This window comes from Oncorhynchus keta, chromosome 4 (assembly GCF_023373465.1).
Source record: "Oncorhynchus keta strain PuntledgeMale-10-30-2019 chromosome 4, Oket_V2, whole genome shotgun sequence".
Taxonomy (NCBI): Eukaryota; Metazoa; Chordata; class Actinopteri; order Salmoniformes; family Salmonidae; genus Oncorhynchus; species Oncorhynchus keta.
In genome coordinates, this window is record NC_068424.1 from 25,891,577 (window position 1) to 25,904,027 (window position 12,451).

At 43.6% G+C, this 12,451-nt stretch overlaps 1 protein-coding gene across 2 annotated transcripts in view; it reads right to left on the minus strand.

Annotated features, from left to right (window-relative positions):
• LOC118371925 (uncharacterized) overlaps positions 1 to 12,451 on the minus strand; it is an 82,600-nt gene that overhangs the window by 16,885 nt on the left and 53,264 nt on the right. The gene's annotated exons all lie outside the window — the stretch shown is intronic.

Consider the following 12,451-nt stretch of genomic DNA (forward strand, 5'->3'; position numbering starts at 1 on the left):
CCCTGAGACTATTAAACCCATAGAGCTCTCCTGTTATCCTGCACTGTAAAGACAAAACACACAGACTATCCTATTTTATTTGGTTTCTTACTCGCTGTTGAACGTATACATGGTCAATTCAGAAAGTAAACCAAATGTCATATCCTTATTTTCCTCATTGAAAAGCATTGAAGGGAATTGGAATTTCATTGTACTTCCTGAATTGGCTGGAATTGACCCCAACCTTACTCCACACAGATTGGATCAGTGGCCGGTCTGTCAAACCTACACAGTCACGCACACTCACCGGGCCATGGTCCCAATGAAGGAGCAAGCACCAGGACCTTATGGTGTATTCTACCAACACCCAGGACTCATAACCCGCTCCCTATGCTCCACTCAGCCACAACCCCTCCCTTGTTTTTTCCACACCTCCACTGGTTCTACAGCGCTACACCGGGGAGCAGCAACTTTTCGTGACTTCCGACTAATTCCCTGCACAAATTCCCGGCCGAGGCACGCAAGCTATTTGAACCACTTTTTTCCCCCACTTGTGTTTTGTTCTTTCTCTTTTTATGATACAAAGGCTAGAACTATATGTTCATGTTCCTTCTCTCTTCTCTCACAGGTTGAATCTTTACTTCAATACACAAGGCGTATTCTACCTACTTCACCATCTACTCTCCCCCCACCTCAGTTTAGTCTGACTGGTGGAAACCAGGGCAGGTAATGAATCAGAGTTTTTCAATGACCATGTTTACTTCTCTAACACACACACACGCACGCACGCACGCACGCACGCACACACACACACACACACACACACACACACACACACACACACACACACACACACGCACATACACACACGCACGCACGCACACACACACACACTCACACTCTACTCTAGCCCTTACGAAAGCCTTGGAGAGGATGCAAGTCCGGAAAGACAAACATACTGGATGATTAATCATTGGAGTTGTGCTTCCTCAGCCAACAGTGACTTTATTCATTACCCTTGTTTTGGTGTTGTCTCAAAGAAAACAGAAAACCTAATGATTCAACGTTTATATGCTCTCTATTCAGACACTCCGTTTAGGGTGAGATGACCACTGCCAGGATATGTACACTAGAGGCCCAATTATAAGTGGTCCTTCTTACTCTCCCTGCTTTAAATAATACAGCCCTCAAATATCAGTAGCAGTCTGTGGTTGAGCCAAGAACATTACAGGTGTGTTCCTAAAACCACAGGACTTTATATATAGTCATATATGGTGCATCATCTAAAAGCATGGCTAATACCCATCAGTCAAATACACAGCTTGTGAAGTGGACACATTGGGAAGGAGGTGAGGTGCCCTATGTGCTCACAGCCCCCCACATTTTGAAAGTGAGGGTACTCAAATGGGTACTATACTTGGGCATCCATGGCCGGGGACTCCTCCAGCAGCCTCAGGCCCAGTAAGCTGAGATTCCCTGCCTTTCTTCAATCAGCACCTCATCTCAACTTAGCGCTTCCCCTGACCTGTCCGTTTTGGTAAGGCACCAATGAGTAGGCTAGGCTTTGGCTGCTAATGAGTAAAAGAGGGACAAGCTAGTACAGTGGTGGTAGTGATGTGTGCGTGTTGGAGGTGGCATCTGTTGACTTGATCGTGTTAAGCAGGGTGTCAACGCCAGAAACTTTGGGCTACCGTGGATGCTGCCTAACGATGGGGGGGGTCAGCTTCTGCGGGTGGAGCCAAGTGCGGCTGAAAAAGTGGGGTTCGTCACGCACCCTCTTTACGTGTAACATCCCTCTCTTATCCACTTCCTCCCGTCTACCAAACGAGGAAGCGGAGACAGAGGCTGTGGCGTGACATGTCACAAGATCAAATCATTAATTCATCTGTTCACCATGCGACACACTGGTGTAATAGCCATTATAGGCACACAAAGATATGTTCCACAAGGCAATGAGCAACTGAGAGAACCAGTCTGGGGTTCAGAAGGAAGAGAAGAGGGGAGGGAGGGTAGAATTATAGGTATTGCGTGCAAAGCTGGAAAGTGTCATATCTCATTGTCTGTATCTTCTCACAAGCTTTCTGAGATTGCTACCCGTGCAGTTCATAAATAAATCAAAAGCACTCACATTTCTTGAGTAATTTGGTCCCCATTTTTTTGGGTTGAATGGAATGGAAAGCCAAAAATGACTGTTTTAGTAGTCTACTCAATAGATCTATATTAATTCATACAAATTGCTCAAAAAGTGTGAATTCATTACGAGACTTTAAAAAAAAATCAAAACAGCCCTGTCTTGCATTTTCCCTGTGTGTCAATATAGTATTGTCAAGTCTCCACAGAAGAGCAGTCTTTTATTGCTGCTCCCTGGGAAGGCCTAGCGTTCAGCTCCCAGCCTTGTAAATATTACCGGGGTGCCATCTTTTGGCAGAGCCTGTGGCCTTTTAAAGAGTTCCAGTCACATTTGAGAGCTCCACTTTGTTCCCCTACCCTCTGAAAGGCCTTGCGTGCACGCAGAGAGAGCACACATATCTTCACTTGAGGCGATGGGGTGGTGGGGTTGGGGAGGGGAAGGCAAGTGGCTGACAGCCACCCCCTTTGCCTATTCCTGCCTCCCCTTTCTCCCTCCTTCTGCAGCTCAGGAAATCCACAGCAGAACGAGAAACACCAGAGGGAGAGGGAGGGAGGGGGCAGAGAGAGAGAGAAGAGAGAAGAGAGAGAGAGAGAGAGAGAGAGAGGGAGGGAGGGAGGGAGGGAGGGAGGGAGGGAGGGAGGGAGGGAGGGAGGGAGGGAGGGGGAGGGAGGGAGGGAGGGAGGGAGGGAGGGAGGGAGGGAGAGAAGAGCGGAAGGGAGAGAGAGGGAGAAGAGAGGGAGGAAGAGAGAGGGAGAGGGGAGGGAGCCGCAGTACAGGCAGAGTAGGAGCTGGCTGACCGAAGCCCCGTTGTCACGCAAACTAACCGTCTGTCAATCTTCTCTTTGGTCCCTGACAGAGCGTTGGCATCTGGCCAAACCCTTGCGTGCAAGCCGGCAAGCCACATTAGCCTATAAAGAATTTCATAATAACAACAGCTGTTAAATATTGATGAATGCTGGCAAGCACTGAATGCTCTCTGCAAAGGTTAAGCCTGCAGTGTAATGGAACCTAATTCTTCATTATGATGTATCGAATATGCGGAACTCTCTTTTTTAGGTAATGTGGCATGAATTTGAGGACGGACTAACTAAAGGAAGAGGGCAGCTACTTCGGCAGAGGATTTGTTCCGCTGTAGTTTCTGCAGAGAAACAGAAGCCATTTGTTGTCGGTTCAGTTGCTGAGTTTTATTGCCTTGTTATAATGCCATAACACTGTAGTATAATTTGTGTTATTGTTGTCATTCTAAATCAAATACCATGTTCGCATTAGAACTATAAATCCTTAATCTGACATGTTGTTTTTATAACATAAAAAGGAAGTTTGTTCCATGTGAAAGATAGTTATATCTCAGTGAATATGTTGTTGTAACCTAGACTTGGCAACTCTCCATTTCTGTTTTATAAAACAAAAGCCAACTCCAATTGGGGGGGAAAATCACACATTTCATCTTTCACTGTGGATTAGAATCAAGTGAGTGATTTCATGGAGAGCAGGACAGCATTCGGAAGCCATATTTCTAGAGGGAACTTTTTTTTTCTCTCTGTGAGCACATGAAAACAAAAGGCTCATTTGTAGCTGAAGATACAGAGCAAAGGGAAGTGATATCAGGACAAAGAAGAAATTCTATCATATAAACAGAAGTTTTCATAGAAACATGATTGCTTCCATTGTTGTTATAATTGGCTCAGTATTGAAGGGTAATGGAAGTGTCTACATAGACCCCTGTACTAACTGACAAAACATACAGTAACTTAAATGTTTGAACTTACGGCTTGAATGTTACTGGCATATAACTGGTGCAGATACTTCCATTCAGTATATTGTTTGACATTCAAAATAGACTATCATAGGTTTGTATATTACCCAGACATATCTGAAGCTAAAGGTAACTCGAGCAAAAGATTTAATGGCAAAATGACAGCCTTGACCACCTCTACGGCAGCAATGTGGCCTCAATAACATTCCGGAATGCTCCATGTCATGTAATGGGAAAACAAACCAAATCCATGTTTTCCGCTACTTATCCACTCCATTGGGGGAAGACCAACAACATGCAAATACGTTTAAGCAAATGGCCACAAGGAGTGTATCCATTAGCATGAGATGAGGAAATTAAGCAGGAAGCATTTTTTTCTAGTGCCCAAATGAAATCATCAGTGAATTTCCATTTGGTTATAGGCTTACGAAAGCGCCGCTCAATGATCTGAGGGTTTGTTTTGTTTTGTGATCTTAAAGTTCCTTATGTGGATATCAGTCACATATTTCATTCATCTCCAGCAGGTCAGACCAGGATAGACCAATCCGTGAGTCATTTTCCTTACCCTCCACTAGTTTCCAAGACAGGATTAGAAGGAGACGCGCACGGTGAGAACGTTCCCTGGGAATCAATGGGCAACTCCATTGTTTCAGCCGCAGCGGCACTCTGACTGACTGGATGTATACAGCAGTTCTATTTCTATCTGTAGTAAATAACAGTTTCCTTTGACAAACTAAACTTGCTAATTCATTTGTTTCTGGGTTCCTCCGCTTCCAGACGCCAAGGGTCGTTGCGATAAAGCTTGACTCTGTTATGGGCAGGGGCTGGGGGACTGGCTTCTCTGTTGCTTTATCAACAATATCTTGTTGCCTGTTGAAGTTCTCTCCCGTCCCAGTCATATGGGTTGGGGCTAGCCATCTATTCATGTAAGAGAGAGAGACCAAGGGGTTGCGTTTTACAGTGATATAAAACCGGAGCTGGAGACCTCACACACTGCATTGTCTGAGGCCTCAACACCCATTAATAACCTACTTTGTGTGTGTGTGTGTGTGTGTGTGTGTGTGTGTGTGTGTGTGTGTGTGTGTGTGTGTGTGTGTGTGTGTGTGTGTGTGTGTGTGTGTGTGTGTGTGTGTGTGTGTGTGTGTGTGTGTGTGTGTGTGTGTGTGTGCGTGTGTGTTCGTCAAGAGCTATTTATAGTTTTTCCTTTTGATTCATGTTCTGACAAGAATGGTGGGAGTGCAGCATTCAGAAAACTGCAGGATAGTAAAAGTACAAATGGGGATTGCAACTCACCACAATAAAGAGGCTATTGCTGTACTTTTCTATTTACATCATCTCCATTTTCACAAGCAGGGTGTAAACATACTTAACCAGCGATTCATTAATTGTTTAAAAGGAGAATGAACAGAGAGGGTACGTTCTCTGAAACAAACTTTCATGTATTTACAAAATATAGGCCTAATGTACGTACACACATGCGAGTCAACTCTTTTAGTAAGCTGTAAACTCATTTAGTAAGCTGTAAACTGTAAAAATGTCATTGATTTGAAGTTTTATTAGAGCACAATCTGAATTGAAAAGCTCCCATTTACACTCAAAACAAACAACGTTGGGACTGAAATAGACGTGTTTCCAGATGTGGTGTACAGTATAAAACATCCATGTTTTATAGCATTTTGAAATGATGGCAAATTCAGAGAGGGGGAGTGAGAGCCATATGGGATGTTGTGTGATCTTGGCTCTGTAGCAGAGTTATTGTAAGTGTTTGGTAGGGTCCAAGGTCCTGAAGTAAATCCACTTCATCAAAGTCAGAGTAAAACACACTCTACTTTGGGGCCCAAGGCCTCAGTTCCAGAACATTAAAGAATTATGTAGCAGATCACATTTTTTATATTCAATCCATGTGAAAGCTGAATCGTCTCTGCAATTTTTTCTTTTTGAAAATGGATTGAGACTTTACTTTAGCCGTGAGTTAAGAACTCACTTAAAAGGAGAGAATGTTTTGCCGGTAAAACAACAACAACGATGAACCTGACAATGAATCCCCTTGAATATAGCTTTCCAGTTCTTCTACTTATTTAACCTGCGTGGGAAACACTTAAGACAAGTCAAACAATGTCCTAAGAATTATTCGTTTTTGGAAATAATTATTCATTTTGGAGCCCTCTATTTTGGTACCTTGAATGCGGAGCAACATTCCATCGCGAGAAGAGAAAGAGGAGAAGCGAAGGTTTAAAGCCTGGACAGACAAATAGAGAGAAGTGCACCGCAAGCAATGGATTCCGACGTTTGAAGCCTATCCCCAAGAGAAAGCGCATACGCTTATGAACACGGCTAGAATTGTCCTTCTACTTAACTGGTCAACACTTAGCTTTGGTCTGTTTTGAGGTTACACTTTCTAGCTAACCAGTGCAGGCCAGGACCTGACACCTGTCTCAGAAAGATGTGTTTTTGCTTGGAATGTTATCGCCACCTTCATCTGATGAAGTATTGCAACAGTGAGCCCTTGGAATCTTTATCCCACGCAACAAGAGAAGTAATCTGTTAAAAAAAAGATTATGGTCCGTTTCAGCCCATTGAGGGAAATAATAGCGTGCAGATGGTCCAGCGAGGTGAATCCATATGGGAGCTGGGCCGGAGAGCACCGCAGTAAGGCACCCACAACACGCAATGCGAGCTCACTATGCTAACCTGAGCTACAGCAGCATCCTTCTGCCAGTAGGACTTTGCATCTTTCCATGTTGCACTACCGTGCCTGTTTAACATTAACGCCAAGGAAAACAGCTTTGTGGGAAAGCACATATGGGCACTGAACTGTTCTCTTCAGTTTCATTCAACATCCCCAGCCGGCCGCCACCACACCTATTGCATGCATGTTTATATCTCTATCAAGAGCTAGTACAGCCAAGCAGTCAGTATGCACAGCAGGGCGTAGGTTAATGATCATTTAGATGGTAATTTTCCTTAAGTAGACAAAGGTTTAATACGCTCAAATGTTTTGTCTAACTTGTTGGGAAAGTGATCAAAGTAGGCGATTTGTGTCAAACGTCACAATGTTTACTCACTCACCTCATGCTTAGAATGTGCTGCGCCAGTGCTATGATTTGACATTTCTTTAAGTTATATGGCAGTAAATTCAACAGTGGGAAGTTAGCTTAATGAATGTAGTTGATGCGGTGACAAAAACAATTGTATCTATTGATTTGTAAAAAGTTATTTGTGTTCTGAATTAAATAGCAGAGAAGTAGACAGTTGTCATATATTTACTTTTTTTTGTGTCTATTTTGATTGGGAAAGTGGTTAAAATGTCAGTTGTTTCTAAAAGTTGAGACAAAGTAGTTGATGTTGTTACTAAAACAGCTTCACCGTATGATTGGTAGAAGATATTCTGTTCTGATTTCAGATTTGAATAGCAGAGACGTAGACCAATATATCATACCATCTACAATTTTGATTACAGTGCTAGGAAAGTGGTCAGAGTAGCTGATTTGTGTCAAAAGTTACATTGTTTACAGTAAATAGAATGTTGGAAGTCACAGTTTCACAATTAGAGTTTTTCACAATGGGAGGTTTAGAATGTTGAATAAATCCCATTAAAGTGGCTGCAGTTTATATAGTTTAAAACGTATAAATGGTATCAAAAAGTTGTAAGCAAGCACTCTATTCCAGACCAGTCTACACGTTTTAAAGATTGAATGCATTTCTAGCATAAACTATGTAAGAGGACTAGTGAGCTAAATATATTTATTATTTTACAATATTTAAAGTGTGGCTGCTGTCACAAGCCGCATCAGCCACACTTAGCGGTTCAAGCCTTGGACCAGTAACTGAAAGGATGCTAGTTCGAATTCTCAAGCTGACTAGGTGAAAAATCTGTTGATTTCCCCTTGAATTTAACCCTACTCTCTGAGGGTGTCTCATGAGTGGGATATGTAAAAAAAAACACATTTCTATTTTACACTACAGATTACAAACACACTTGTACATGTGTGAAAGAGGACAAATATAAGCACCCCCTATTTTACTTTTTGGCCACACTAATCAGATTGCTAAGAGTTAGCGTGAGGCTTAATAAGCTAGTGTTGTTGTGTAACATTACTGATGAGGGGAGACAGAGAGCCAATGAGCTGAAGAGTCATTGGCCCTGTTGGCATTGACATTGTTAATACTGCCTCTAATGAAAGAGGTACAGTAAACGGGCACCACATGGCAACCGTCCAATCGGCTCTCTATGCAGCGAGGAATAACCTGATTCACAAGGCGCGGACGGACCTTACAGCCCGAGCGACAATCTACCTGTCACACAACACCTCGAAGTCGACCAAAGATAGATTGACATGCTAGGTATGATCAGTGAGCACATTTAAACAGTGAGCACATTTACCACTTTACGCTCACTTATTTGCAGTTCCTAGTCCCGGCCTCTAGCTTTTGCTGTGGTTTTTGACGCTCCCACTGGTCACAATATCACGGAGGAACATCAAGGAATAGCCAGTTATTGATTCTTAACAAATCAATAATCAATGTGTAATCAATGACAATATATGGATCATATTATGGACATAATGTGGATCTGTACAGTCAACAAATGTTGTGTGACATTTTCTTCTGGCTCGTATGTGACTTTGGATTTGACATACTGCATGTCATAAAACATCATACACAACATTGTTCAATGTCATGTGCCTCGTTCGTGACCACCCACTTCAGCCCTCTCGACAATCTCCCGTTCGCCCTATTCACATGTCACAGCCAGCATTATTTATACATACAAACATTGTTTTCCCTGTTTATTCCAATCACTTCATTATAATGTAAGGCGGGCGGAGAGAAGAGAATGGGGGTTATTTTCCCATGCATCCCCATCGGTGCGATCTTCCTGCAGGCTGTTGAGGCTCACGCGCTTGACGGCAAGCGACCACCAGATCACGCAAGCCTGCTAAAAGGGGAAGAGCCACGGGAGTCACGCAGGCCCCCACCAGAGCTACACAGCCAGCCCTGCTGAGAAACAACAGTCTATCATTTCTTTAAGACAGTCAATACGGAAAATTTCAAGAACTTTTAAAGTTTCTTGAAGTGCAGTCACAAAAACCATCAAGCACTATGATGTGACTGGCTCTCACAAGGACCGCCACAAGAAAGTAAGACCCAGAGTTACCTCTGCTGCAGAGGATAAGTTCATTTCTGAGTGACCAGCCTCAGAAATTGCAGCCCAAATCAATGCTTCACAGAGTTCAAGTAAAAAACACATCTCAAGTGCTCAGTGCTCATCAACAAGTGCTCAGCATATGTGGAAACTCCTTCAAGATTGTTGGAAAAGCATTCCTCATGAAGCTGGTTGAGAATGCCAAGTGTTTGCAAAGCTGTCATCAAGGCAAAGGGTGGCTATTTTGAAGAATCTCAAATATAAAATGTATTTTGACACTTTTTTGGTTACTACATGATTCCATATGTGTTATTTCATAGTTTTGATGTCTTCACTATTATTCTACAATGTAGAAAATAGTATAAATAAAGAAGAAACCCTCGAATGAGTAGGTGTGTCCAAACTTTAACTGGTACAGTATATATTGCTCATCCAATGAAGCTTTAGCGTCCAGTGTACACACTATACAATAACTTGTCTTCTGTTCCACTTAACTACTGTCACTCTCAATATAGGCACATTTTTCTCACTATACATGCACATGAATTTCCGCCACAATCTATTCCCCCCCCTAGATTTCCGCTACATTCCGTGCTCAATGTTGTTTATGAAAAAAATCAAACATGAGGGCGAAATACTAAACTGACTGGATTCATTTGAGATGCAGGATGCAGTCGCTGGGGGCTAATGGTTTGTCTCACAGCCATGGCCACTGGAGCTACTATTCCAACCGTCTGGGAGGAGGAGGAGGAGAGGAGGAAAGAGGAGGAGAGGATTTTTATGCTACTATCCCAACCGCCTTCTCTAGAGGGGTGAGGAGGAGGAGCGATGGAGGAGGAGGGGATTTTGGTGTTGTTGGTGAGCTGCGAGGCCACTAAGCCATGCGATTATCATATTACCACGTGATCTGATTTGGGGCTGGTCCCTCCCTCTACTAGGAAAAAAAGCAGCGCTCTTCTCACGGAAGCCCGAGGGGGAGCTGCCGGGGTGTAACAGCATCACCTCTGAGGTCAATTCAAAACCTCCCCCACATTACTGCTCCCCATCCCTCCATACTCCTCTCTTCCTCTGTTCATATCCTTCTCCCTTGGTCTCCACCAGTAAGATCAAAAAACCTCACTGAGTGAAGCAGTGGATCAGTTGAGTGCATGATGAAATAGCTGAACATAAGTTACTCCTGAATTTGTCCCTCGTTACCCAAAACAACCGGGACAGCACCAGACAGCTGTTCCATCTGTGTTAATCGCTTCTCGATCGAGATCAACGTGTAATGGACCATTGGGGCTGGGCCTTAAGCTTTTGATGTGCACGGCTTGTGATATTTTGAGGGGAATAATTGCCATCCTGAACATGAGTCCACTGTGAGAATAATCCCCAAAACGGACACCTCTAAAATGCCTAGTTGTGTGTGTGTGTGTGTGTGTGTGTGTGTGTGTGTGTGTGTGTGTGTGTGTGTGTGTGTGTGTGTGTGTGTGTGTGTGTGTGTGTGTGTGTGTGTGTGTGTGTGTGTGTGTGTGTGTGTGTATGTATGTATGAGTGAGCGAGTGGTTGTTTCTATGTTTCTATGTTTACCCTCATCTACAACTGCCCAGTGTTTGCAATGTTTTTCATTAAACCAGATTACAGCAGTGTATGAATCTGCCTGGGTTTTACTGCTGATCCGATGAGCAGCTAGGTCAGGGCATCAGTGAGCAGCCTTCCAGCGGAGCTCCAGTCATGCAGAGGCTTCCATGATTTTGGATCGTGCCATAGAGTAACAAGCAGGAGACCTCCGGAGGGCAATAGGGACAGTTGCCTGGCCTAGCTAGGCCCAGATTGGGGGCTCCAAGGCCCTGTCGGCCCTGTCATGGACTGAATCATGCAGCCGTATCCTGGGGAGAGGAGGAAAACAGACAGGGGGCCTAGACCTTGGAACCTTGGAGCTGCCACAGCCATGTCCTTCTCCGCCGACTACTGACACAGAACGGCCCATGGAAAGCTGGCAGCCTCTCAACTTCCAGCTGCTTTTGGCCCGGGTCTCCCTCTTCCAAAACAGTGAATGGAGTAATTATCTGCACTATTCAATAAAGAGCTCAGCATTCTAGATTCTGGCAGGGCCTGGCCTACCTCAGTCTTTTTTCTCTCACACTGATGCCGAGCATCTCATATCCTAAAGGTGAATTGGCATAAATTATCCAAAATATTATTATGGTTTTCATGTGAGTCAGACTTGATTCCTGTTGCAGGTTTAGGCCACAGCGATTTTAAATCCCTCATTTAGGTAAAGGACCAAATGAAACGCTAGAAACTAAATTACTTCTCATTCCTAAATGTTTATGGATTGAAAACGATGCCAGAGAATGGGCCACTGTTAACAAAGAGTGAATGGTCTGAAATGGCGACCAGCAATCTTACATTTTGCATATCAATATTGTAGATCATCCATGATCACTCTTAGTGGAGAAAAGTTCATTTAAGTTATATTGGAAACACTTGGACTTCACTATGTTGCCCTATAGGGCGCTTCAAAGCCTGTTTTAAGGATCATCTGTCAGATCCTGTCTCAACGTTAGAGACAGAAAGCTAATCAAATATTGCCAATGACTAAACGCAATGATGTCTAGACCCATCAGGACCTTGGAAGACATGAAGCCGTGCTACAGGATGTCCTGAGAACATGTGGGAACCTTAGTGAGATGAAAAGGGAGGGAAATTGGATACGTTGCATGTGTGCCCTAATGTGCGGCACGCTTTGCCAGATAACACTGGTAATTATCGCTGCCACAGTAATGAAGTTCTCCTATCATCCTGAGCAAATAAACTGTTTTTGGGGTTGGTGTTTTGCTAGCAGCTGAAGGAAGAAACCTGTGGCTAGGATTGTTGGAGCGGGGCCCATGATTGGCTGGATGGTTGGAGAGGGGCCCATGATTGGCTGGATGGTTGGAGTGGGGCCCAATTGTTGGGCAGCCAGACCATGTGGTTAGCTAACATCCCCAGTAGTGGCAGCCATAGACTATGTACCAGAGTCCTATAGACAGATCTATCTAAAAATGCATTAGGGCTGATGCGCTTGATGTTGCAGTTGAATGCTATAAAGACATGATGTCAGTCAGATGATACTGATATACGAATGCTTCATACAAAACTACTGAATGGGAACCATAAAGGCTATATAGGCTTGGTAGAATATTTTCATGACTTGTTCCTATCACCTCAAGTCATTGAATGTAAGATGTGCTGGTTAGAAACGAAGGACCCAGTCACATCAATCACACAGGGAAAAGGAAAAGGACTGTGGATATAGTACACTCAGACATGACGACGGTGTATTTCAAAGGACAGGTGTGGTCTCACATTGATATCCAATGACAACATTTTCTAAAAGGAATAGCTAGCATGGTGTGTTGGTTTGACAAAGTCTTGGGTATTTGTGGTTTGAAAAGTTGATAAGAAACTACAG